Here is a 26,422-nt window from a genome sequence, read left to right as displayed (position 1 = left end):
AGTGCGCGAGTGAGCTGGAGAATGATGGAGTGAGCTGGAGAGTGCGGGAGTGGGCTGGAGAGTGAGGGAGTGAGTTGGAGATTGTGGGAGTGTGCTGGAGAGTGTGGGAGTGAGGTGGAGAGTGCAGGATTGAGCTGGAGAGTGTACAAGTGAGCTGAAGAGTGTGGGAGTGATCTGGAGAGTGTGGGAGTGATCTGGAGAGTGTGGGAGTGAGCTGGGGAGTGTAGGAGTGAGCTGGAGAGTGTGGTAGTTAGCTGAAGAGTTTGGGAGTGAGCTGAAGAGTGTGGGAGTGAGCTGGAGAGTGTGGGAGTGAGCTGGAGAGTGCGGGAGGGAGCTGGAGAGTGTGCAAGGGAGCTGGAGAGTTTGGGACTGAGCATTAGACTGTGGGAGTGAGCTGGAGAGTGTGGGATTGAGCTGGAGAGTGTGGGAGTGAGCTGGATAGTGTGGGAGTGAGCTAGAGAGTGAGCGAGTGAGCTGGAGAGTGTGGGAGTGAGCTGGAGAATGAGTGATTGGGCTGGAGAGTGCTGGAGTGAGCTGGAGAATGATGGAGTGAGCTGGAGAGTTGGGAGTGAGCTGGAGTTTTGTGGGAGTGAGGTGGAGAGTGGAGGATTGAGCTGGAGAGTGTGCAAGTGAGCTGAAGAGTGTGGAAGTGAGCTGGAGAGTGTGGGAGTGAGCTGGACTGTGCGGGAGTGAGCTATGGAGTGTGGGAGTGAGCTGGAGAGTGTGGGTGTGAGCTGAAGAGTGTGGGAGTGAGCTGGAGATTGTGGGAGTGAGCTGAAGAGTGTGAGAGTGGGCTGGAGATTGTGGGAGTGAGCTGGAGAGTGCGGGGGTTAGCTGGAGATTGTCCAAGGGAGCTGAAGAGTTTGGCACTGAGCTGGAGATTGTGGGAGTGAGCTGGAGAGTGTGGGAGTGAGCTGGAGAATGATGGACTGAGCAGGAGAGTGTGGGAGTGAGCTGGAGAGTGTGGGAGTGAGCTGGAGAATGTGGGAGTGAGCTGGATAGTGAGGGAGTGAACTAGAGAGTGAGTGAGTGAGCTGGAGAGTGTGGGAGAGAGCTGGAGAATGAGTGATTGAGCTGGAGAGTGCGGAAGTGAGCTGGAGAATGATGGAGTGAGCTGGAGAGTGCGGGAGTGAGCTGGAGAGAGTGGGAGTGAGCTGAAGAGTGTGGGAGTGAGCTGGGGAGTGCGGGAGTGAGCTGGAGAGTGCGGTTGTGAGCTGGAGAGTGTGCAAGCGAGCTGGTGAGTGTGCCGGCGAGCTGGAGCATGTGGGAGTGAGCTGGAGATTGAGGGAGTTAGCTGGAGAGTGCGGGAGTGAGCTGGAGATTGCGGGCGTGAGCTGGAGAATGATGGAGTGAGCTGGAGAGTGCGGGAGTGAGCTGGAGAGTGCGGGAGTGAGTTGGAGAGTGCTGGAGTGAGCTGGAGAGTGTGGGATGAGGTGGAGATTGCAGGATTGAGCTGGAGAGTGTACAAGTGAGCTGAAGAGTGTGGGAGTGAGCTGGAGACTGTGGGAGTTCTCTGGAGAGTGTGGCAGTGAGCTGGGGAGTGTGGGAGTGAGCTGGAGAGTGTGGTAGTGAGCTGAAGAGTTTGGGAGTGAGCTGGAGATTGTGGGAGTGAGCTGAAGAGTGTGAGAGTGAGCTGGAGACTGTGGGAGTGAGCTGGAGAGTGCGGGAGTAAGCTGGAGAGGGTGCAAGGGAGCTGGAGAGTTTGGGACTGAGCATTAGAGTGTGGGAGTGAGCTGGATAGTGTGGAAGTGAGCTGGAGAATGAGTGATTGAGCTGGAGAGTGCGGGAGCGAGCTGGATAATGATGGAGTGAGCTGGAGAGTGCGGGAGTGAGCTGGAGAGTTCGGGAGTGAGCTGGAGTGTGTGGAAGTGAGCTGCAGAGTGCGGGAGTGTGCTGGAGATTGCGGGAGTGAGCAGGAGAGTGTGGGAATGAGCTGGAGAGTGTGGGAGTGAGCTGGAGATTGCGGTAGTGAGCTGGGGAGTGTGGGAGTGAGCTGGAGAGTGTGGGAGTGAGCTGAAGAGTGCGTGAGTGAGCTGGAGATTGCGGGAGTGAACTGGAGAGTGTGGGAGTGAGCTGGAGAATGTGGGAGTGTGCTGGATAGTGAGGGAGTGAGCTAGAGAGTAAGCGAGTGAGCTGGAGAGTGTGGGAGTTAGCTGGAGAATGAGTGATTGAGCTGGAGAGTGCGGAAGTGAGCTGGAGAATGATGGAGTGAGCTGGAGAGTGCTGGAGTGAGCAGAAGAGAGTGGGAGTGAGCTGAAGAGTGTGGGAGTGAGCTGGAGAGTGCGGGAGTGAGCTGGAGAGTGCGGTTGTGAGCTGGAGAGTGTGCCAGCGAGCTGGGGAGTGCAGGAGTGAGCTGGAGAGTGTGCGAGTGAGCTTGAGAGTGTGCCGGCGAGCTGGAGCATGTGGGAATGAGCTGGAGAATGATGGAGTGAGCTGGAGAGTGCGGGAGTGAGCTGGAGAGTGCGGGAGTGAGTTGGAGAGTGTTGGAGTGAGCTGGAGAGTGTGGGATTGAGCTGGAGAGTGTGGGAGTGAGCTGGATAGTGTGGAAGTGAGCTGGAGAATGAGTGATTCAGCTGGAGAGTGCGGGAGTGAGCTGGAGAATGATGGAGTGAGCTGGAGAGTGCGGGAGTGAGCTGGAGAGTGCGGGAGTGAGCTGGAGAGTGTGGGAGTGAGCTGGAGAGTGCGGGAGTGTGCTGGGGAGTGTGGTAGTGAGCTGGAGAGTGTGGGAGTGAGCTGAAGAGTGTGGGAGTGAGCTGGAGATTGTGGGAGTGAGCTGGAGGGCGTGGGAGTTAGCTGGAGAGTGTGGGGGTGAGCTGGAGAGTGTGGGATGGAGCTGGGGAGCGTGGGAGTGAGCTGGAGAGTGTGCAAGGGAGCTGGAGAGTGTGGGACTGAGCTGGAGAGTGTGGGAGTGATTTGGGGAGTGCGGGAGTGAACTGGAGAGTGTGGGAGTGAGCTGGAGAGTGTGGGAGTGAGCTGGAGAGTGTGGGAGTGAGCTGGAGAGCGTGGGAGTGAGCTGGAGAGTGTGCAAGGGAGCTGGAGAGTGTGGGACTGAGCTGGAGAGTGTGGGAGTGAGCTGGGGAGTGCGGGAGTGAGCTGGAGAGTGCGGGTGTGAGCTGGAGAGTGTGCAAGCGAGCTGGAGAGTGCAGGAGTGAGCTGGAGAGTGTGGGAGTGAGCTGGAGAGTGTTCCGGCGAGCTGGAGAATGAGGGAGTGAGCTGGAGAGTAAGGGAGTTAGCTGGAGAGTGCTGGAGTGAGCTGGAGAGTGCGGGAGTGAGCTGGAGAATGATGGAGTGAGCTGGAGAGTGCGTGAGCGAGCTGGAGATTGCGTGAGTGAGCTGGAGAGTGTGGGATTGAGCTGGAGAGTGTGGGAGTGAGGTGGAGAGTGCAGGATTGAGCTGGAGAGTGTGCAAGTGAGCTGGAGAGTGCGTGAGTGAGCTGGAGATTGCGGGAATGAGCAAGAGAGTGTGGGAGTGAGCTGGAGAGTGTTGGAGTGAGCTGGAGAGTGCGGTAGGGAGCTGGGGAGTGTGGGAGTGAGCTGGAGAGTGTGGGAGTGAGCTGAAGAGTGCGTGAGTGAGCTGGAGATTGCGGGAGTGAACTGGACAGTGTGGGAGTGAGCTGGAGAATGTGGGAGTGAGCTGGATAGTGAGGGAGTGAGCTAGAGAGTAAGCGAGTGAGCTGGAGAGTGTGGGAGTGAGCTGGAGAATGAGTGATTGAGCTGGAGAGTGCGGAAGTGAGCTGGAGAATGATGGAGTGAGCTGGAGAGTGCTGGAGTGAGCAGAAGAGAGTGGGAGTGAGCTGAAGAGAGTGGGAGTGAGCTGGAGAGTGCGGGAGTGAGCTGGAGAATGCGGTTGTGAGCTGGAGAGTGTGCAAGCGAGCTGGGGAGTGCAGGAGTGAGCTGGAGAGTGTGCGAGTGAGCTTGAGAGTGTGCCGGCGAGCTGGAGCATGTGGGAAAGAGCTGGAGAATGATGGAGTGAGCTGGAGAGTGCGGGAGTGAGCTGGAGAGTGCGGGAGTGAGTTGGAGAGTGTTGGAGTGAGCTGGAGAGTGTGGGAGTGAGGTGGAGAGTGCAGCCTTGAGCTGGAGAGGGTACAAGTGAGCTGAAGAGTGTGGGAGTGAGCTGGAGAGTGTGGGATGAGCTGGGGAGTGCGGGATTGAGCGGGAGAGTGTGGTAGTGAGCTGAAGAATTTGGGAGTGAGCTGGAGATTTTGGGAGTGAGCTGAAGAGTGTGGGAGTGAGCTGGAGAGTGTGGGAGTGAGCTGGAGAGTGCGGAAGTGAGCTGGAGAGGGTGCAAGGGAGCTGGAGAGTTTGGGACTGAGCATTAGAGTGTGGGAGTGAGCTGGAGAGTGTGGGATTGAGCTGGAGAGTGTGGGAGTGAGCTGGATAGTGTGGAAGTGAGCTGGATAATGAGTGATTGAGCTGGAGAGTGCGGGAGTGAGCTGGAGAATGATGGAGTGAGCTGGAGAGTGCGGGAGTGAGTTGGAGAGTGCGGGAGTGAGCTGGAGAGTGTGGGAGTGACCTGGAGAGTGCGGGTGTGTGCTGGGGAGTGTGGTAGTGAGCTGAAGAGTGTGGGAGTGAGCTGAAGAGTGTGGGAGTGAGCTGGAGATTGTGGGAGTGAGCTGGAGAGCGTGGGAGTGAGCTGGAGAGTGTGGGAGTGAGCTGGAGAGTGTGGGGGTGAGCTGGAGAGCGTGGGAGTGAGCTGGAGAGTGTGCAAGGGAGCTGGAGAGTGTGGGACTGACCTGGAGAGTTTGGGAGTGAGCTGAGGAGTGCGGGAGTGAACTGGAGAGTGTGGCAATGAGCTGGAGAGTGTGAGAATGAGCTGGAGAGTGTGGGAGTGAGCTGGAGAGCGTGGGAGTGAGCTGGAGAGTGTGCAAGGGAGCTGGAGAGTGTGGGACTGAGCTGGAGAGTGTGGGAGTGTGATGGGGAGTGCGGGAGTGAGCTGGAGAGTGCGGGTGTGAGCTGGAGAGTGTGCAAGCAAGCTGTGGAGTGCAGGAGTGAGCTGGAGAGTGTGGGAGTGAGCTGGAGAGTGTTCCAGCGTGCTGTAGAGTGAGGGAGTGAGCTAGAGAGTAAGGGAGTTAGCTGGAGAGTGAGGGAGTGAGCTGGAGAGTGCTGGAGTGAGCTGGAGAATGATAGAGTGAGCTGGAGAGTGCGTGCGTGAGCTGGAGATTGCGGGAGTGGGCTGGAGAGTGTGGGAGTGAGCTGGAGAGTGTGGGAGTGAGGTGGAGAGTGCAGGATTGAGCTGGAGAGTGTGCAAGTGAGCTGGAGAGTGCGAGTGAGCTGGAGATTGCGGGAGTGAGCTGGAGAGTGTGGGAGTGAGCTGGAGAGTGTGGGAGTGAGCTGGAGATTGCGGTAGTTAGCTGGGGATTGTGGGAGTGAGCTGGAGAGTGTGGGAGTGATCTGAAGAGTGTGGGAGTGAGCTGGAGATTGTGGGAGTGAGCTGAAGAGTGTGGGAGAGGGCTGGAGAGTGTGGGAGTGAGCTGGAGAGTGTGGGATTGAGCTGGAGAGTGTGGGAGTGAGCTGGATAGTGTGGGAGTGAGCTAGAGAGTGAGCGAGTGAGCTGGAGAGTGTGGGAGTGAGGTGGAGAATGAGTGATTGAGCTGAAGAGTGCGCGAGTGAGCTGGAGAATGGTGGACTGAGCTGGAGAGTGCGCGAGTGAGCTGGAGATGTGGGAGTGAGCTGAAGAGTGTGGGAGTGAGCTGGGGAGTGCGGGAGTGAGCTGGAGAGTGCGGTTGTGGGCTGGAGAGTGTGCAAGCGAGCTGGTGAGTGCAGGAGTGAGCTGGTGAGTGTGGGAGTGAGCTGGAGAGTGTGCCGGCGAGCTGGAGCATGTGGGAGTGAGCTGGAGAGTGAGGGAGTTAGCTGGAGAGTGCGGGAGAGGGCTCGAGAGTGCGGAAGTGGTTTGGAGAGTGTTGGAGTGAGCTGGAGAGTGTGCGAGTGAGGTGGAGAGTGCAGGATTGAGCTGGAGAGTGTACAAGTGAGCTGAAGAGTGTGGGAGTGAGCTGGAGAGTGTGGGAGTGATCTGGAGAGTGTGGGAGTGAGCTGGGGAGTGTGGGAGTGAGCTGAAGAGTGTGGGAGTGAGCTGCAGAGTGTGGGAGTGACCTGGAGAGTGCGGGAGGGAGCTGGAGAGTGTGCAAGGGAGCTGGAGAGTTTGGGACTCAGCATTAGACTGTGGGAGTGAGCTGGAGAGTGTGGGATTGAGCTGGAGAGTGTGGGAGTGAGCTGGATAGTGTGGGAGTGAGCAAGAGAGTGAGCGAGTGAGCTGGAGAGTGTGGGAGTGAGCTGGAGAATGAGTGATTGGGCTGGAGAGTGCTGGAGTGAGCTGGAGAATGATGGAGTGAGCTGGAGAGTTGGGAGTGAGCTGGAGTTTGTGGGAGTGAGGTGGAGAGTGGAGGATTGAGCTGGAGAGTGTGCAAGTGAGCTGGAGAGTGTGGGAGTGAGCTGGAGAGTGTGGGAGTGAGCTGGAGAGTGCGGGAGTGAGCTATGGAGTGTGGGAGTGAGCTGGAGAGTGTGGGTGTGAGCTGAAGAGTGTGGGAGTGAGATGGAGATTGGCGGAGTGAGCTGAAGAGTGTGGGAGTGAGCTGGAGATTGTGGGGGTGAGCTGGAGAGTGCTGGAGTGAGCTGGAGATTGTCCAAGGGAGCTGAAGAGTTTGGGACTGAGCTGGAGAGATTGGGAGTGAGCTGGAGAGTGTGGGAGTGAGCTGGAGAATGTGGGATTGAGCTGGATAGTGAGGGAGTGAGCTAGAGAGTGAGCGAGTGAGCTGCCGAGTGTGGGAGTGAGCTGGAGAATGTGGGAGTGAGCTGGAGAGCGTGGGAGTGAGCTGGAGAGTGTGGGAGTGAGCTGGAGAGTGTGGGAGTGAGCTGGAGAGTGTGGGATTGAGCTGGAGAGAGTGGGAGTGAGCTGGAGCGTGTGCAAGGGAGCTGGAGAGTGTGGGACTGAGCTGGAGAGTGTGGGAGTGAGCTGGGGAGTGCGGGAGTGAGCTGGAGAGTGCGGGTGTGAGCTGGAGAGTGTGCAAGCGAGCCGGAGAGTGCAGGAGTGAGCTGGAGAGTGTAGGAGTGAGGTGCAGAGTGCAGGATTGAGCTGGAGAGTGTGCAAGTGAGCTGGAGAGTGCGTGAGTGAGCTGGAGATTGCGGGAGTGAGCTGGAGAGTGTGGGAGTGAGCTGGAGAGTGTGGTAGTGAGCTGGAGAGTGCGGTAGTGAGCTGGGGAGTGTGGGAGTGAGCTGGATAGTGTGGGAATGAGCTCAAGATTGCGGGAGTGAGCTGGAGATTGTGGTAATGAGCTGAAGAGTGTGGGAGTGAGCTGGAGAGTGTGGGAGTGAGCTGGAGAGTGCGGGAGTGAGCTGGAGATTGTCCAAGGGAGCTGGAGAGTTTGGGACTGAGCTGGAGAGTGTCGGAGTGAGCTGGAGAGTGTGGGATTGAGCTGGAGAGTGTGGGAGTGAGCTGCATAGTGTGGGAGTGAGCTAGAGAATGAGCGAGTGAGCTGGAGAGTGTGGGAGTGAGCTGGAGAATGAGTGATTGAGCTGAAGAGTGCGGGAGTGAGCTGGAGAAAGATGGAGTGAGCTGGAGAGTGCGGGAGTGAGCTGGAGAGTGTGGGAGTGAGCTGAAGAGTGTGGGAGTAAGCTGGGGAGTGCGGGAGTGAGCTGGAGAGTGCGGTTGTGAGCTGGAGAGTGTGCAAGGGAGCTGGAGAGTTTGGACTGAGCATTAGACTGAGGGAGTGAGCTGGAGAGTGTGGGATTGAGCTGGAGAGTGTGGGAGTGAGCTGGATTGTGTGGGAGTGAGCTAGAGATTGAGCGATTGGGATGGAGAGTGCTGGAGTGAGCGGGAGAATGATGAAGTGAGCTGGAGAGTGCGGGAGTGAGCTGGAGAGTGTGGGAGTGAGCTGTGGAGTGTGGGAGTGAGCTGGAGAGTGTGGTAGTTAGCTGAAGAGTTTGGGTGTGAGCTGGAGATTGTGGGAGTGAGCTGAAGAGTGTGGGAGTGAGCTGGAGAGTGTGGGAGTGACCTGGAGAGTGCGGGAGTGAGCTGGAGAGTCTGCAAGGGAGCTGGAGAGTTTGGGACTGAGCATTAGACTGTGGGAGTGAGCTGGAGAGTGTGGGATTGAGCTGTAGAGTGTGGGAGTGAGCTGGATAGTGTGGGAGTGAGTAAGAGAGAGAGCGAGTGAGTGGGAGAGTGTGGGAGTGAGCTGCAGAATGAGTGATTGGGCCGGAGAGTGCTGGAGTGAGCTGGAGAATGATGGAGTGAGCTGGAGAGTTGGGATTGAGCTGGAGTTTGTGGGAGTGAGGTGGAGAGTGGAGGATTGATCTGGAGAGTGTGCAAGTGAGCTGAAGAGTGTGGGAGTGAGCTGGAGAGTGTTGGAGTGAGCTGGAGAGTGCGGGAGTGAGCTATGGAGTGTGGGAGTGAGCTGGAGAGTGTGGGTGTGAGCTGAAGAGTGTGGGAGTGAGCTGGAGATTGTGGGAGTGAGCTGAAGAGTGTGGGAGTGAGCTGGAGATTGTGGGAGTGAGCTGGAGAGTGCGGGAGTGAGCTGGAGATTGTCCAAGGGAGCTGGAGAGTTTGGGACTGAGCTGGAGACTGTGGGAGTGAGCTGGAGAGTGTGGGAGTGAGCTGGATAATGTGGGAGAGAGCTGGATAGTGAGGGAGTGAGCTAGAGAGTGAGCGAATGAGCTGGAGAGTGTGGGGGTGAGCTGGAGAATGAGTGATTGAGCTGGAGATTGTGGAACTGATCTGGAGAATGATGGAGTGAGCTGGAGAGTGCGGGAGTGCCCTGGAGAGTGTGGGAGTGACCTGAAGAGTGTGGGAGTGAGCTGGGGTGTGCGGGAGTGAGCTGGAGAGTGCGTTTGTGAGCTGGAGAGTGTGCAAGCGAGCTGGTGAGTGCAGGAGTGAGCTGGAGAGTGTGCGCGTGAGCTGGAGAGTGTGCCGGCGAGCTGGAGCTTGTGGGAGTGAGCTGGAGAATGAGGGAGTTAGCTGAAGAGTGCGGGAGTGAGCTGGAGAGTGCGGGCGTGAGCTGGAGAATGATGGAGTGAGTTGGAGAATGCGGGAGTGAGCTGGAGAGTGCGCGAGTGAGCTGGAGAGGGTGCAAGGGCGCTGGAGAGTTTGGGACTGAGCATTAGAGTGTGGGAGTGAGCTGGAGAGTGTGCGAGTGAGCTTGAGAGTGTGCCGGCGAGCTGGAGCATGTGGGAAAGAGCTGGAGAATGATGGAGTGAGCTGGAGAGTGCGGGAGTGAGCTGGAGAGTGCGGGAGTGAGTTGGAGAGTGTTGGAGTGAGTTGGAGAATGCGGGAGTGAGCTGGAGAGTGCGGGTGTGAGCTGGAGAGTGTGCAAGGGACCTGGAGAGTGCAGGAGTGAGCTGGAGAGTGTGGGAGCGAGCTGGAGAGTGTTCCGGCGAGATGGAGAGTGAGGGAGTGAACTGGAGAGTAAGGGAGTTAGCTGGAGAGTGCGGGAGTGAGCTGGAGAGTGCGGGAGTGAGCTGGAGAATGATGCAGTGAGCTGGAGAGTGCGTGAGTGAGCTGGAGATTGCGGGAGTGAGCTGGAGAGTGTGGGAGTGAGCTGGAGAGTGTGGGAGTGAGCTGGAGTGTGCGGTAATGAGCTGGTGAGTGTGGGAGTGAGCTGGAGAGTGTGGGAGTGAGCTGAAGAGTGTGGGAGTGAGCTGGAGATTCTGGGAGTGAGCTGAAGAGTGTGGGAGTGAGCTGGAGAGTGTGGGAGTGAGGTGGAGAGTGCAGGATTGAGCTGGAGAGTGTACAAGTGAGCTGAAGAGTGCGGGAGTGAGCTGGAGAGGGTGCAAGGGAGCTGGAGAGTTTGGGACTGAGCATTAGAGTGTGGGAGTGAGCTGGAGAGTGTGGGATTGAGCTGGAGAGTGTGGGAATGAGCTGGATAGTGTGGAAGTGAGCTGGGGAATGAGTGATTGTACTGGAGATTGCGGGAATGAGCTGGAGAATGATGGAGTGAGCTGGAGAGTGCGGGAGTGAGCTGGAGAGTGCGGGAGTGAGCTGGAGAGTGTGGGAGTGAGCTGCAGAGTGCGGGAGTGTGCTGGGGAGTGTGGTAGTGAGCTGGAGAGTGTGGGAGTGAGCTGAAGAGTGTGGGAGTGAACTGAAGAGTGTGGGAGTGAGCTGGAGAGTGTGGGAGTGAGCTGGAGAGTGCGCGAGTGAGCTGGAGAGGGTGCAAGGGCGCTGGAGAGTTTGGGACTGAGCATTAGAGTGTGGGAGTGAGCTGGAGAGTGTGCGAGTGAGCTTGAGAGTGTGCCGGCGAGCTGGAGCATGTGGGAAAGAGCTGGAGAATGATGGAGTGAGCTGGAGAGTGCGGGAGTGAGCTGGAGAGTGCGGGAGTGAGTTGGAGAGTGTTGGAGTGAGCTGGAGAGTGTGGGAGTGAGGTGGAGAGTGCAGCCTTGAGCTGGAGAGGGTACAAGTGAGCTGAAGAGTGTGGGAGTGAGCTGGAGAGTGTGGGATGAGCTGGGGAGTGTGGGATTGAGCGGGAGAGTGTTGTAGTGAGCTGAAGAATTTGGGAGTGAGCTGGAGATTTTGGGAGTGAGCTGAAGAGTGTGGGAGTGAGCTGGAGAGTGTGGGAGTGAGCTGGAGAGTGCGGAAGTGAGCTGGAGAGGGTGCAAGGGAGCTGGAGAGTTTGGGACTGAGCATTAGAGTGTGGGAGTGAGCTGGAGAGTGTGGGATTGAGCTGGAGAGTGTGGGAGTGAGCTGGATAGTGTGGAAGTGAGCTGGATAATGAGTGATTGAGCTGGAGAGTGCGGGAGTGAGCTGGAGAATGATGGAGTGAGCTGGAGAGTGCGGGAGTGAGTTGGAGAGTGCGGGAGTGAGCTGGAGAGTGTGGGAGTGACCTGGAGAGTGCGGGTGTGTGCTGGGGAGTGTGGTAGTGAGCTGAAGAGTGTGGGAGTGAGCTGAAGAGTGTGGGAGTGAGCTGGAGATTGTGGGAGTGAGCTGGAGAGCGTGGGAGTGAGCTGGAGAGTGTGGGAGTGAGCTGGAGAGTGTGGGGGTGAGCTGGAGAGCGTGGGAGTGAGCTGGAGAGTGTGCAAGGGAGCTGGAGAGTGTGGGACTGACCTGGAGAGTTTGGGAGTGAGCTGAGGAGTGCGGGAGTGAACTGGAGAGTGTGGCAATGAGCTGGAGAGTGTGAGAATGAGCTGGAGAGTGTGGGAGTGAGCTGGAGAGCGTGGGAGTGAGCTGGAGAGTGTGCAAGGGAGCTGGAGAGTGTGGGACGGAGCTGGAGAGTGTGGGAGTGTGATGGGGAGTGCGGGAGTGAGCTGCAGAGTGCGGGTGTGAGCTGGAGAGTGTGCAAGCAAGCTGTGGAATGCAGGAGTGAGCTGGAGAGTGTGGGAGTGAGCTGGAGAGTGTTCCAGCGTGCTGTAGAGTGAGGGAGTGAGCTAGAGAGTAAGGGAGTTAGCTGGAGAGTGCGGGAGTGAGCTGGAGAGTGCTGGAGTGAGCTGGAGAATGATAGAGTGAGCTGGAGAGTGCGTGCGTGAGCTGGAGATTGCGGGAGTGAGCTGGAGAGTGTGGGAGTGAGCTGGAGATTGTGGGAGTGAGGTGGAGAGTGCAGGATTGAGCTGGAGAGTGTGCAAGTGAGCTGCAGAGTGCGAGTGAGCTGGAGATTGCGGGAGTGAGCTGGAGAGTGTGGGAGTGAGCTGGAGAGTGTGGGAGTGAGCTGGAGATTGCGGTAGTTAGCTGGGGATTGTGGGAGTGAGCTGGAGAGTGTGGGAGTGATCTGAAGAGTGTGGGAGTGAGCTGGAGATTGTGGGAGTGAGCTGAAGAGTGTGGGAGAGGGCTGGAGAGTGTGGGAGTGAGCTGGATAGTGTGGGAGTGAGCAAGAGAGTGAGCGAGTGAGCTGGAGAGTGTGGGAGTGAGCTGGAGAATGAGTGATTGGGCTGGAGAGTGCTGGAGTGAGCTGGAGAATGATGGAGTGAGCTGGAGAGTTGGGAGTGAGCTGGAGTTTGTGGGAGTGAGGTGGAGAGTGGAGGATTGAGCTGGAGAGTGTGCAAGTGAGCTGGAGAGTGTGGGAGTGAGCTGGAGAGTGTGGGAGTGAGCTGGAGAGTGCGGGAGTGAGCTATGGAGTGTGGGAGTGAGCTGGAGAGTGTGGGTGTGAGCTGAAGAGTGTGGGAGTGAGATGGAGATTGGCGGAGTGAGCTGAAGAGTGTGGGAGTGAGCTGGAGATTGTGGGGGTGAGCTGGAGAGTGCTGGAGTGAGCTGGAGATTGTCCAAGGGAGCTGAAGAGTTTGGGACTGAGCTGGAGAGATTGGGAGTGAGCTGGAGAGTGTGGGAGTGAGCTGGAGAATGTGGGATTGAGCTGGATAGTGAGGGAGTGAGCTAGAGAGTGAGCGAGTGAGCTGCCGAGTGTGGGAGTGAGCTGGAGATTGTGGGAGTGAGCTGGAGAGCGTGGGAGTGAGCTGGAGAGTGTGGGAGTGAGCTGGAGAGTGTGGGAGTGAGCTGGAGAGTGTGGGATTGAGCTGGAGAGAGTGGGAGTGAGCTGGAGCGTGTGCAAGGGAGCTGGAGAGTGTGGGACTGAGCTGGAGAGTGTGGGAGTGAGCTGGGGAGTGCGGGAGTGAGCTGGAGAGTGCGGGTGTGAGCTGGAGAGTGTGCAAGCGAGCCGGAGAGTGCAGGAGTGAGCTGGAGAGTGTAGGAGTGAGGTGCAGAGTGCAGGATTGAGCTGGAGAGTGTGCAAGTGAGCTGGAGAGTGCGTGAGTGAGCTGGAGATTGCGGGAGTGAGCTGGAGAGTGTGGGAGTGAGCTGGAGATTGTGGTAGTGAGCTGGAGAGTGCGGTAGTGAGCTGGGGAGTGTGGGAGTGAGCTGGATAGTGTGGGAATGAGCTCAAGATTGCGGGAGTGAGCTGGAGATTGTGGTAATGAGCTGAAGAGTGTGGGAGTGAGCTGGAGAGTGTGGGAGTGAGCTGGAGAGTGCGGGAGTGAGCTGGAGATTGTCCAAGGGAGCTGGAGAGTTTGGGACTGAGCTGGAGAGTGTCGGAGTGGGCTGGAGAGTGTGGGATTGAGCTGGAGAGTGTGGGAGTGAGCTGCATAGTGTGGGAGTGAGCTAGAGAATGAGCGAGTGAGCTGGAGAGTGTGGGAGTGAGCTGGAGAATGAGTGATTGAGCTGAAGAGTGCGGGAGTGAGCTGGAGAAAGATGGAGTGAGCTGGAGAGTGCGGGAGTGAGCTGGAGAGTGTGGGAGTGAGCTGAAGAGTGTGGGAGTAAGCTGGGGAGTGCGGGAGTGAGCTGGAGAGTGCGGTTGTGAGCTGGAGAGTGTGCAAGGGAGCTGGAGAGTTTGGACTGAGCATTAGACTGAGGGAGTGAGCTGGAGAGTGTGGGATTGAGCTGGAGAGTGTGGGAGTGAGCTGGATAGTGTGGGAGTGAGCTAGAGATTGAGCGATTGGGATGGAGAGTGCTGGAGTGAGCGGGAGAATGATGGAGTGAGCTGGAGAGTGCGGGAGTGAGCTGGAGAGTGTGGGAGTGAGCTGCGGAGTGTGGGAGTGAGCTGGAGAGTGTGGTAGTTAGCTGAAGAGTTTGGGTGTGAGCTGGAGATTGTGGGAGTGAGCTGAAGAGTGTGGGAGTGAGCTGGAGAGTGTGGGAGTGACCTGGAGAGTGCGGGAGTGAGCTGGAGAGTCTGCAAGGGAGCTGGAGAGTTTGGGACTGAGCATTAGACTGTGGGAGTGAGCTGGAGAGTGTGGGATTGAGCTGTAGAGTGTGGGAGTGAGCTGGATAGTGTGGGAGTGAGTAAGAGAGTGAGCGAGTGAGTGGGAGAGTGAGGGAGTGAGCTGCAGAATGAGTGATTGGGCCGCAGAGTGCTGGAGTGAGCTGGAGAATGATGGAGTGAGCTGGAGAGTTGGGATTGAGCTGGAGTTTGTGGGAGTGAGGTGGAGAGTGGAGGATTGAGCTGGAGAGTGTGCAAGTGAGCTGAAGAGTGTGGGAGTGAGCTGGAGAGTGTTGGAGTGAGCTGGAGAGTGCGGGAGTGAGCTATGGAGTGTGGGAGTGAGCTGGAGAGTGTGGGTGTGAGCTGAAGAGTGTGGGAGTGAGCTGGAGATTGTGGGAGTGATCTGAAGAGTGTGGGAGTGAGCTGGAGATTGTGGGAGTGAGCTGGAGAGTGCGGGAGTGAGCTGGAGATTGTCCAAGGGAGCTGAAGAATTTGGGAATGAGCTGGAGAGTGTGGGAGTGAGCTGGAGTGTGGAGTGAGCTGGATAATGTGGGAGAGAGCTGGATAGTGAGGGAGTGAGCTAGAGAGTGAGCGAATGAGCTGGAGAGTGTGGGGGTGAGCTGGAGAATGAGTGATTGAGCTGGAGATTGTGGAACTGATCTGGAGAATGATGGAGTGAGCTGGAGAGTGCGGGAGTGCCCTGGAGAGTGTGGGAGTGACCTGAAGAGTGTGGGAGTGAGCTGGGGTGTGCGGGAGTGAGCTGGAGAGTGCGTTTGTGAGCTGGAGAGTGTGCAAGCGAGCTGGTGAGTGCAGGAGTGAGCTGGAGAGTGTGCGCGTGAGCTGGAGAGTGTGCCGGCGAGCTGGAGCTTGTGGGAGTGAGCTGGAGAATGAGGGAGTTAGCTGAAGAGTGCGGGAGTGAGCTGGAGAGTGCGGGCGTGAGCTGGAGAATGATGGAGTGAGCTGGAGAGTGCGGGAGTGACTTGGAGAGTGTTGGAGTGAGTTGGAGAGTGCGGGAGTGAGCTGGAGAGTGCGGGTGTGAGCTGGAGAGTGTGCAAGGGACCTGGAGAGTGCAGGAGTGAGCTGGAGAGTGTGGGAGCGAGCTGGAGAGTGTTCCGGCGAGATGGAGAGTGAGGGAGTGAACTGGAGAGTAAGGGAGTTAGCTGGAGAGTGCGGGAGTGAGCTGGAGAGTGCGGGAGTGAGCTGGAGAATGATGCAGTGAGCTGGAGAGTGCGTGAGTGAGCTGGAGATTGCGGGAGTGAGCTGGAGAGTGTGGGAGTGAGCTGGAGAGTGTGGGAGTGAGCTGGAGTGTGCGGTAATGAGCTGGGGAGTGTGGGAGTGAGCTGGAGAGTGTGGGAGTGAGCTGAAGAGTGTGGGAGTGAGCTGGAGATTCTGGGAGTGAGCTGAAGAGTGTGGGAGTGAGCTGGAGAGTGTGGGAGTGAGGTGGAGAGTGCAGGATTGAGCTGGAGAGTGTACAAGTGAGCTGAAGAGTGCGGGAGTGAGCTGGAGAGGGTGCAAGGGAGCTGGAGAGTTTGGGACTGAGCATTAGAGTGTGGGAGTGAGCTGGAGAGTGTGGGATTGAGCTGGAGAGTGTGGGAATGAGCTGGATAGTGTGGAAGTGAGCTGGGGAATGAGTGATTGTACTGGAGATTGCGGGAATGAGCTGGAGAATGATGGAGTGAGCTGGAGAGTGCGGGAGTGAGCTGGAGAGTGCGGGAGTGAGCTGGAGAGTGTGGGAGTGAGCTGCAGAGTGCGGGAGTGTGCTGGGGAGTGTGGTAGTGAGCTGGAGAGTGTGGGAGTGAGCTGAAGAGTGTGGGAGTGAGCTGGAGATTGTGGGAGTGAGCTGGAGAGCGTGGGATTGAACTGGAGAGTGTGGGAGTGAGCTGGAGAGTGTGGGACTGAGCTGGAGAGTGTGGGAGTGAGCTGGGGAGTGCAGGAGTGAGCTGGAGAGTGCGGGTGTGAGCTGGAGAGTGTGCAAGCGAGCTGGAGAGTGCAGTAGTGAGCTGGAGAGTGTGGGAGTGAGCTGGAGAGTGTTCCCGCGAGCTGGAGAGTGAGGGAGTGAGCTGGAGAGTAAGGGAGTTAGCTGGAGAGTGCGGGAGTGAGCTGCAGAGTGCGGGAGTGAGCTGAAGAATGATGCAGTGAGCTGGAGAGTGCGTGAGTGAGCTGAAGATTGCGGGAGTGAGCTGGAAAGTGTGGGAATGAGCTGGAGAGTGTGGGAGTGAGGTGGAGAGTGCAGGATTGAGCTGGAGAGTGTGCAAGTGAGCTGGAGAGTGCGTGAGTGAGCTGGAGATTGCGGGAGTGAGCTGGAGAGTGTGGGAGTGAGCTGGAGAGTGTGGGAGTGAGCTGGAGTGTGCGGTTTCGAGCTGGTGAGTGTGGGAGTGAGCTGGAGAGTGTGGGAGTGAGCTGAAGAGTGTGGGAGTGAGCTGGAGATTCTGGGAGTGAGCTGAAGAGTGTGGGAGTGAGCTGGAGAGTGTGGGAGTGAGGTGGAGAGTGCAGGATTGAGCTGGAGAGTGTACAAGTGAGCTGAAGAGTGCGGGAGTGAGCTGGAGAGTGTTCAAGGGAGCTGGAGAGTTTGGGACTGAGCATTAGAGTGTGGGAGTGAGCTGGAGAGTGTAGGATTGAGCTGGAGAGTGTGGGAATGAGCTGGATAGTGTGGAAGTGAGCTGGGGAATGAGTGATTGTACTGGAGATTGCGGGAATGAGCTGGAGAATGATGGAGTGAGCTGGAGAGTGCGGGAGTGAGCTGGAGAGTGCGGGAGTGAGCTGGAGAGTGTGGGAGTGAGCTGCAGAGTGCGGGAGTGTGCTGGGGAGTGTGGTAGTGAGCTGGAGAGTGTGGGAGTGAGCTGAAGAGTGTGGGAGTGAGCTGGAGATTGTGGGAGTGAGCTGGAGAGCGTGGGATTGAACTGGAGAGTGTGGGAGTGAGCTGGAGAGTGTGGGACTGAGCTGGAGAGTGTGGGAGTGAGCTGGGGAGTGCGGGAGTGAGCTGGAGAGAGCGGGTGTGAGCTGGAGAGTGTGCAAGCGAGCTGGAGAGTGCAGGAGTGAGCTGGAGAGTGTGGGAGTGAGCTGGAGAGTGTTCCCGCGAGCTGGAGAGTGAGGGAGTGAGCTGGAGAGTAAGGGAGTTAGCTGGAGAGTGCGGGAGTGAGCTGAAGAATGATGCAGTGAGCTGGAGAGTGCGTGAGTGAGCTGGAGATTGCGGGAGTGAGCTGGAAAGTGTGGGAATGAGCTGGAGAGTGTGGGAGTGAGGTGGAGAGTGCAGGATTGAGCTGGAGAGTGTGCAAGTGAGCTGGAGAGTGCGTGAGTGAGCTGGAGATTGCGGGAGTGAGCTGGCGAGTGTGGGAGTGAGCTGGAGAGTGTGGGAGTGAGCTGGAGAGAGCGGTAGTGAGCTGGGGAGTGTGGGAGTGAGCAGGAGAGTGTGGGAGTGAGCTGAAGAGTGTGGGAGTGAGCTGGAGATTGTGGGAGTGAGCTGAAGAGTGCGGGAGTGAGCTGGAGATTGTCCAAGGGAGCTGGAGAGTTTGGGACTGAGCTGGAGAGTCTAGGAGTGAGCTGGAGAGTGTGGGAATGAGCTGGAGAGTGTGGGAGTGAGCTGCATAGTGTGGGAGTGAGCTAGAGAGTGAGCGAGTGAGCTGGAGAGTGTGGGAGTGAGCTGGAGATTCTGGGAGTGAGCTGAAGAGTGTGGGAGTGAGCTGGAGAGTGTGGGAGTGAGGTGGAGAGTGCAGGATTGAGCTGGAGAGTGTACAAGTGAGCTGAAGAGTGCGGGAGTGAGCTGGAGAGGGTGCAAGGGAGCTGGAGAGTTTGGGACTGAGCATTAGAGTGTGGGAGTGAGCTGGAGAGTGTGGGATTGAGCTGGAGAGTGTGGGAATGAGCTGGATAGTGTGGAAGTGAGCTGGGGAATGAGTGATTGTACTGGAGATTGCGGGAATGAGCTGGAGAATGATGGAGTGAGCTGGAGAGTGCGGGAGTGAGCTGGAGAGTGCGGGAGTGAGCTGGAGAGTGTGGGAGTGAGCTGCAGAGTGCGGGAGTGTGCTGGGGAGTGTGGTAGTGAGCTGGAGAGTGTGGGAGTGAGCTGAAGAGTGTGGGAGTGAGCTGGAGATTGTGGGAGTGAGCTGGAGAGCGTGGGATTGAACTGGAGAGTGTGGGAGTGAGCTGGAGAGTGTGGGACTGAGCTGGAGAGTGTGGGAGTGAGCTGGGGAGTGCGGGAGTGAGCTGGAGAGAGCGGGTGTGAGCTGGAGAGTGTGCAAGCGAGCTGGAGAGTGCAGGAGTGAGCTGGAGAGTGTGGGAGTGAGCTGGAGAGTGTTCCCGCGAGCTGGAGAGTGAGGGAGTGAGCTGGAGAGTAAGGGAGTTAGCTGGAGAGTGCGGGAGTGAGCTGCAGAGTGCGGGAGTGAGCTGAAGAATGATGCAGTGAGCTGGAGAGTGCGTGAGTGAGCTGGAGATTGCGGGAGTGAGCTGGAAAGTGTGGGAATGAGCTGGAGAGTGTGGGAGTGAGGTGGAGAGTGCAGGATTGAGCTGGAGAGTGTGCAAGTGAGCTGGAGAGTGCGTGAGTGAGCTGGAGATTGCGGGAGTGAGCTGGCGAGTGTGGGAGTGAGCTGGAGAGTGTGGGAGTGAGCTGGAGAGAGCGGTAGTGAGCTGGGGAGTGTGGGAGTGAGCAGGAGAGTGTGGGAGTGAGCTGAAGAGTGTGGTAGTGAGCTGGAGATTGTGGGAGTGAGCTGAAGAGTGCGGGAGTGAGCTGGAGATTGTCCAAGGGAGCTGGAGAGTTTGGGACTGAGCTGGAGAGTCTAGGAGTGAGCTGGAGAGTGTGGGAATGAGCTGGAGAGTGTGGGAGTGAGCTGCATAGTGTGGGAGTGAGCTAGAGAGTGAGCGAGTGAGCTGGAGAGTGTGGGAGTGAGCTGGAGAATGAGTGATTGAGCTGAAGAGAGCGGGAGTGAGCTGGAGAATGATGGAGTGAGCTGGAGAGTGCGGGAGTGAGCTGGAGATTGTGGGAGACAGCTGAAGAGTGTGGGAGTGAGCTGGGGAGTGCGGGAGTGAGCTGGAGAATGCGGTTGTGAGCTGGAGAGTGTGCAAGCGAGCTGGTGAGTGCAGGAGTGAGCTGGTGAGTGTGGGAGTGAGCTGGAGAGTATGCCGGCGAGCTGGAGCATGTGGGAGTGAGCTGAAGAGTGAGGGGGTTAGCTGGAGAGTGCGGGAGTGAGCTGTAGAGTGCACGAGTGAACTGGAGAATGATGGAGTGAGCTGGAGAGTGCGGGAGAGGGCTGGAGAGTGCGTGAGTGAGTTGGAGAGTGTGCGAGTGAGCTGGAGAGTGTGGAAGTGAGGTGGAGAGTGCAGGATTGAGCTGGAGAGTGTTCAAGTGAGCTGAAGAGTGTTGGAGTGAGCTGGAGAGTGTGATAGTTAGCTGAAGAGTTTGGGAGTGAGCTGGAGATTGTGGGAGTGAGCTGAAGAGTGTGGGAGTGAGCTGGAGAGTGTGGGAGTGACCTTGAGAGTGCGGGAGTGAGCTGGAGAGTGTGCAAGGGAGCTGGAGAGTTTGGGACTGAGCATTAGACTGTGGGAGTGAGCTGGAGAATGTGGGATTGAGCTGGAGAGTGTGGGAGTGAGCTGGATAGTGTGGGAGTGAGCAACAGAGTGAGCGAGTGAGCTGGAGAGTGTGGGAGTGAGCTGGAGAATGAGTGATTGGGCTGGAGAGTGCTGGAGTGAGCTGGAGAATGATGGAGTGAGCTGGAGAGTTGGGAGTGAGGTCGAGACTGCGGAATTGAGCTGGAGACTGTGGGATTGAGCTGGAGAGTGCGGGAGTGAGCTGAAGATTGCGGGAGTGAGCTGGAAAGTGTGGGAATGAGCTGGAGAGTGTGGGAGTGAGGTGGAGAGTGCAGGATTGAGCTGGAGAGTGTGCAAGTGAGCTGGAGAGTGCGTGAGTGAGCTGGAGATTGCGGGAGTGAGCTGGAGAGTGTGGGAGTGAGCTGGAGAGTGTGGGAGTGAGCTGGAGTGTGCGGTTACGAGCTGGGGAGTGTGGGAGTGAGCTGGAGAGTGTGGGAGTGAGCTGAAGAGTGTGGGAGTGAGCTGGAGATTCTGGGAGTGAGCTGAAGAGTGTGGGAGTGAGCTGGAGAGTGTGGGAGTGAGGTGGAGAGTGCAGGATTGAGCTGGAGAGTGTACAAGTGAGCTGAAGAGTGCGGGAGTGAGCTGGAGAGTGTTCAAGGGAGCTGGAGAGTTTGGGACTGAGCATTAGAGTGTGGGAGTGAGCTGGAGAGTGTAGGATTGAGCTGGAGAGTGTGGGAATGAGCTGGATAGTGTGGAAGTGAGCTGGGGAATGAGTGATTGTACTGGAGATTGCGGGAATGAGCTGGAGACTGATGGAGTGAGCTGGAGAGTGCGGGAGTGAGCTGGAGAGTGCGGGAGTGAGCTGGAGAGTGTGGGAGTGAGCTGCAGAGTGCGGGAGTGTGCTGGGGAGTGTGGTAGTGAGCTGGAGAGTGTGGGAGTGAGCTGAAGAGTGTGGGAGTGAGCTGGAGATTGTGGGAGTGAGCTGGAGAGCGTGGGATTGAACTGGAGAGTGTGGGAGTGAGCTGGAGAGTGTGGGACTGAGCTGGAGAGTGTGGGAGTGAGCTGGGGAGTGCGGGAGTGAGCTGGAGAGAGCGGGTGTGAGCTGGAGAGTGTGCAAGCGAGCTGGAGAGTGCAGGAGTGAGCTGGAGAGTGTGGGAGTGAGCTGGAGAGTGTTCCCGCGAGCTGGAGAGTGAGGGAGTGAGCTGGAGAGTAAGGGAGTTAGCTGGAGAGTGCGGGAGTGAGCTGAAGAATGATGCAGTGAGCTGGAGAGTGCGTGAGTGAGCTGGAGATTGCGGGAGTGAGCTGGAAAGTGTGGGAATGAGCTGGAGAGTGTGGGAGTGAGGTGGAGAGTGCAGGATTGAGCTGGAGAGTGTGCAAGTGAGCTGGAGAGTGCGTGAGTGAGCTGGAGATTGCGGGAGTGAGCTGGCGAGTGTGGGAGTGAGCTGGAGAGTGTGGGAGTGAGCTGGAGAGAGCGGTAGTGAGCTGGGGAGTGTGGGAGTGAGCAGGAGAGTGTGGGAGTGAGCTGAAGAGTGTGGGAGTGAGCTGGAGATTGTGGGAGTGAGCTGAAGAGTGCGGGAGTGAGCTGGAGATTGTCCAAGGGAGCTGGAGAGTTTGGGACTGAGCTGGAGAGTCTAGGAGTGAGCTGGAGAGTGTGGGAATGAGCTGGAGAGTGTGGGAGTGAGCTGCATAGTGTGGGAGTGAGCTAGAGAGTGAGCGAGTGAGCTGGAGAGTGTGGGAGTGAGCTGGAGATTCTGGGAGTGAGCTGAAGAGTGTGGGAGTGAGCTGGAGAGTGTGGGAGTGAGGTGGAGAGTGCAGGATTGAGCTGGAGAGTGTACAAGTGAGCTGAAGAGTGCGGGAGTGAGCTGGAGAGGGTGCAAGGGAGCTGGAGAGTTTGGGACTGAGCATTAGAGTGTGGGAGTGAGCTGGAGAGTGTGGGATTGAGCTGGAGAGTGTGGGAATGAGCTGGATAGTGTGGAAGTGAGCTGGGGAATGAGTGATTGTACTGGAGATTGCGGGAATGAGCTGGAGAATGATGGAGTGAGCTGGAGAGTGCGGGAGTGAGCTGGAGAGTGCGGGAGTGAGCTGGAGAGTGTGGGAGTGAGCTGCAGAGTGCGGGAGTGTGCTGGGGAGTGTGGTAGTGAGCTGGAGAGTGTGGGAGTGAGCTGAAGAGTGTGGGAGTGAGCTGGAGATTGTGGGAGTGAGCTGGAGAGCGTGGGATTGAACTGGAGAGTGTGGGAGTGAGCTGGAGAGTGTGGGACTGAGCTGGAGAGTGTGGGAGTGAGCTGGGGAGTGCGGGAGTGAGCTGGAGAGAGCGGGTGTGAGCTGGAGAGTGTGCAAGCGAGCTGGAGAGTGCAGGAGTGAGCTGGAGAGTGTGGGAGTGAGCTGGAGAGTGTTCCCGCGAGCTGGAGAGTGAGGGAGTGAGCTGGAGAGTAAGGGAGTTAGCTGGAGAGTGCGGGAGTGAGCTGCAGAGTGCGGGAGTGAGCTGAAGAATGATGCAGTGAGCTGGAGAGTGCGTGAGTGAGCTGGAGATTGCGGGAGTGAGCTGGAAAGTGTGGGAATGAGCTGGAGAGTGTGGGAGTGAGGTGGAGAGTGCAGGATTGAGCTGGAGAGTGTGCAAGTGAGCTGGAGAGTGCGTGAGTGAGCTGGAGATTGCGGGAGTGAGCTGGCGAGTGTGGGAGTGAGCTGGAGAGTGTGGGAGTGAGCTGGAGAGAGCGGTAGTGAGCTGGGGAGTGTGGGAGTGAGCAGGAGAGTGTGGGAGTGAGCTGAAGAGTGTGGTAGTGAGCTGGAGATTGTGGGAGTGAGCTGAAGAGTGCGGGAGTGAGCTGGAGATTGTCCAAGGGAGCTGGAGAGTTTGGGACTGAGCTGGAGAGTCTAGGAGTGAGCTGGAGAGTGTGGGAATGAGCTGGAGAGTGTGGGAGTGAGCTGCATAGTGTGGGAGTGAGCTAGAGAGTGAGCGAGTGAGCTGGAGAGTGTGGGAGTGAGCTGGAGAATGAGTGATTGAGCTGAAGAGAGCGGGAGTGAGCTGGAGAATGATGGAGTGAGCTGGAGAGTGCGGGAGTGAGCTGGAGATTGTGGGAGACAGCTGAAGAGTGTGGGAGTGAGCTGGGGAGTGCGGGAGTGAGCTGGAGAATGCGGTTGTGAGCTGGAGAGTGTGCAAGCGAGCTGGTGAGTGCAGGAGTGAGCTGGTGAGTGTGGGAGTGAGCTGGAGAGTATGCCGGCGAGCTGGAGCATGTGGGAGTGAGCTGAAGAGTGAGGGGGTTAGCTGGAGAGTGCGGGAGTGAGCTGTAGAGTGCACGAGTGAACTGGAGAATGATGGAGTGAGCTGGAGAGTGCGGGAGAGGGCTGGAGAGTGCGTGAGTGAGTTGGAGAGTGTGCGAGTGAGCTGGAGAGTGTGGAAGTGAGGTGGAGAGTGCAGGATTGAGCTGGAGAGTGTTCAAGTGAGCTGAAGAGTGTTGGAGTGAGCTGGAGAGTGTGATAGTTAGCTGAAGAGTTTGGGAGTGAGCTGGAGATTGTGGGAGTGAGCTGAAGAGTGTGGGAGTGAGCTGGAGAGTGTGGGAGTGACCTTGAGAGTGCGGGAGTGAGCTGGAGAGTGTGCAAGGGAGCTGGAGAGTTTGGGACTGAGCATTAGACTGTGGGAGTGAGCTGGAGAATGTGGGATTGAGCTGGAGAGTGTGGGAGTGAGCTGGATAGTGTGGGAGTGAGCAACAGAGTGAGCGAGTGAGCTGGAGAGTGTGGGAGTGAGCTGGAGAATGAGTGATTGGGCTGGAGAGTGCTGGAGTGAGCTGGAGAATGATGGAGTGAGCTGGAGAGTTGGGAGTGAGGTCGAGACTGCGGAATTGAGCTGGAGACTGTGGGATTGAGCTGGAGAGTGCGGGAGTGAGGTGGAGAGTGCAGGAGCGAGCTGGAGAGTGTGCAAGTGAGCTGAAGAGTGTGGGAGTGAGCTCGGGAGTGTAGGAGTTAGCAGGAGATTGTGGGAGTGATCTGAAGAGTGTGGGAGTGAACTGGAGAGTGTGGGAATGAACTGAACAGTGTGGGAGTGAGCTGGAGAATGTGGGAATGAGTTGGAGATTGCGGGAGTGAGCAGGGGAGTGTGCAAGGGAGCTGGAGAGTGTGGGAATGAGCTGGAGAGTGCAGGTGTGAGCTGGCGAGTGAGGGAGTGACATGGAGAGTGTGGGAGTGAGCTGTAGAACGTGGGAGAGAGCTGGAGAGTTTGGGAGTGAGCCGAAGAGTTTGGGAGTGAGCTGGTGAGTGCGGGAGTGAGCTGGAGAGTGCGGGTGTGAGCTGGAGAGTGTGCAAGCGAGCTGGAGAGTGCAGGAGTGAGCTGGAGAGTGTGGGAGTGAGTTGGAGAGTGTGGGAGTGAACTGGAGAGTGTGGGAGTGAGGTGGAGAGTGCAGGATTGAGCTGGAGAGTGTACAAGTGAGCTGAAGTGTGTGGGAGTGAGCTGGAGAGTGTGGGAGTGATCTGGAGAGCGTGGGAGTGAGCTGGGGAGTGTGGGAGTGAGCTGGAGAGTGTGCCGGCGAGCTGGAGCTTGTGGGAGTGAGCTGGAGAATGAGGGAGTTAGCTGGAGAGTGCGGGAGTGAGCTGGAGAGTGCGCGAATGAGCTGGAGAATGATGGAGTGAGCTGGAGAGTGCGGGAGAGTGCTGGAGAGTGCGGGAGTGAGTTGGAGAGTGTGGGAGTGAGCTGGAGAGTGTGGGAGTGAGGTGGAGAATGCAGGATTGAGCTGGAGAGTGTACAAGTGAGCTGAAGAGTGTGGGAGTGAGCTGGAGAGTGTGGGAGTGATCTGGAGAGTGTGGGAGTGAGCTTGGGAGTGTGGGAGTGAGCTGGAGAGTGTGGTAGTTAGCTGAAGAGTTTGGGAGTGAGCGGGAGATTGTGGGAGTGAGCTGAAGAGTGTGGGGGTGAGCTGGAGAGTGTGGGAGTGAGCTGGAGAGTGTGGGAGTGAGATGGATAGTGTGGGAGTGAGCTAGAGAGTGAGCCAGTGAGCTGGAGAGTGTGGGAGTGAGCTGGAGAATGATTGATTGGGCTGGAGAGTGCTGGAGTGAGCTGGAGAATGATGGAGTGAGCTGGAGAGTGCGGGAGTGAGCTCGAGACTGCGAGAGTGAGCTGGAGAGTGTGGGAGTGAGCTGGAGAGTGTGGAATTGAGCTGGAGACTGTGGGAGTGAGCTGGAGAGTGTGGGAGTGAGCTGGAGAGTGCAGGAGTGAGCTGGAGAGTGTGCAAGTGAGCTGAAGAGTGTGGGAGTGAGCTCGGGAGATTAGGACTGAGCAGGAGATTGTGGGAGTGATCTGAAGAGTGTGGGAGTGAGCTAGAGACTGTGGGAACGAACTGAACAGTGTGGGAGTGAGCTGGAGAATGTGGGAGTGAGTTGGAGAGTGCGGGAGTGAGCTGGGGAGTGTGCAAGGGAGCTGGAGAGTGTGGGAATGAGCTGGAGAGTGCAGGTGTGAGCTGGCGAGTGAGGGAGTGACATGGAGAGTGTGGGATTTGAACTGTAGAGCGTGGGAGAGAGCTGAAGAGTGTGGGAGTGAGCTGTAGAGTGTGGGAGTGAGCTGGGGAGTGCGGGAGTGAGCTGGAGATTGCGGGTGTGAGCTGGAGAGTGTGCAAGCGAGCTGGAGAGTGCAGGAGTGAGCTGGAGAGTGTGGGAGTTAGCTGGAGAGTGTGCCGGCGAGCTGGAGAGTGTGGGAGTGAGGTGGAGAGTAAGGGAGTTAGCTGGAGAGTGCGGGAGTGAGCTGGAGAGTGCCGGAGTGAGCTGGAGAATGATGGAGTGAGCTGGAGAGTGCGTGAGTGAGCTGGAGAGTGCAGGAGTGAGCTGGAGAGTGCGGGCGTGAGCTGGAGAATGATGGAGTGAGCTGGAGAGTGCGTGAGTGAGCTGGAGAGTGCAGGAGTGAGCTGGAGAGTGTGCGAGTGAGCCTGAAAGTGTGGGAGTGAGGTGGAGAGTGGAGGATTGAGCTGGAGAGAGTGCAAGTGAGCTGAAGAGTGTGGGAGTGAGCTGGAGAGTGCGGGAGTGAGCTATGGAGTGTGGGAGTGAGCTGGAGAGTGTGGGTGTGAGCTGAAGAGTGTGGGAGTGAGCTGGAGATTGTGGGAGTGAGCTGTAGGGTGTGGGAGTGAGCTGGAGATTGTGGGAGTGAGCAGGAGAGTGCGGGAGTGAGCTGGAGATTGTCAAAGGGAGCTGAAGAGTTTGGGAGTGAGCTGGAGAGTGTGGGAGTGAGCTGGAGAGTGAGGGAGAGAGCTGGAGAGTGTGCAAGTGAGCTGGAGAGTGTGCCGGCGAGCTGGAGCATGTGGGAGTGAGCTGGAGAATGAGGGAGTTAGCTGGAGAGTGCGGGAGTGAGCTGGAGATTGCGGGCGTGAGCTGGAGAGTGTGCCGGCGAGCTGGAGAGTGTGGGAGTGAGGTGGAGAGTAAGGGAGTTAGCTGGAGATTGCGGGAGTGAGCTGGAGAGTGCGGGAGTGAGCTGGAGAATGATGGAGTGAGCTGGAGAGTGCGTGAGTGAGCTGGAGAGTGCAGGAGTGAGCTGGAGAGTGCGGGCGTGAGCTGGAGAATGATGGAGTGAGCTGGAGAGTGCGTGAGTGAGCTGGAGAGTGCAGGAGTGAGCTGGAGAGTGTGGGAGTGAGCTGGAGAGTGTGGGAGTGAAGTGGAGACTGCAGGATTGAGCTGGAGAGTGTGCAAGTGAGCTGGAGTGTGCGTGAGTGATCTGGAGATTGCGGGAGTGAGCTGAAGAGTGTGGGAGTGAGCTGGAGTGAGCGGTAGTGAGCTGGGGAGTGTGGGAGTGAGCAGGAGAGTGTGGGAGTGAGCTGAAGAGTGTGGGAGTGAGCTGGAGTTGTGGGAGTGAGCTGAAGAATGTGGGAGTGAGCTGGAGAGTATGGGAGTGAGCTGGAGAGTGCGGGAGTGAGCTGGAGATTGTCCAAGGGAGCTGGAGAGTTTAGGACTGAGCTGGAGAGTGTAGGAGTGAGCTGGAGAGTGTGGGATTGAGCTGGAGAGTGTGGGAGTGAGCTGCATAGTGTGGGAGTGAGCTAGAGAGTGAGCGAGTGAGCTGGAGAGTGTGGGAGTGAGCTGGAGAATGAGTGATTGAGATGAAGAGTGCGGGAGTGAGCTGGAGAATGATGGAGTGAGCTGGAGAGTGCGGGAGTGAGCTGGCGATTGTGGGAGTCAGCTGAAGAGTGTGGGAGTGAGCTGGGGAGTGCTGGAGTGAGCTGGAGAGTGCGGTTGTGAGCTGGAGAGTGTGCAAGCGAGCTGGTGATTGCAGGAGTGAGCTGGTGAGTGTGGGAGTGAGCTGGAGAGTGTGCCGGCGAGCTGGAGCATGTGGGAGTGAGCTGAAGA

The sequence above is a fragment of the Carcharodon carcharias genome, assembly GCF_017639515.1.
Source record: "Carcharodon carcharias isolate sCarCar2 chromosome 36 unlocalized genomic scaffold, sCarCar2.pri SUPER_36_unloc_6, whole genome shotgun sequence".
NCBI classification, from domain to species: domain Eukaryota; kingdom Metazoa; phylum Chordata; class Chondrichthyes; order Lamniformes; family Lamnidae; genus Carcharodon; species Carcharodon carcharias.
Note: the sequence above shows the minus strand (reverse complement) of the source record.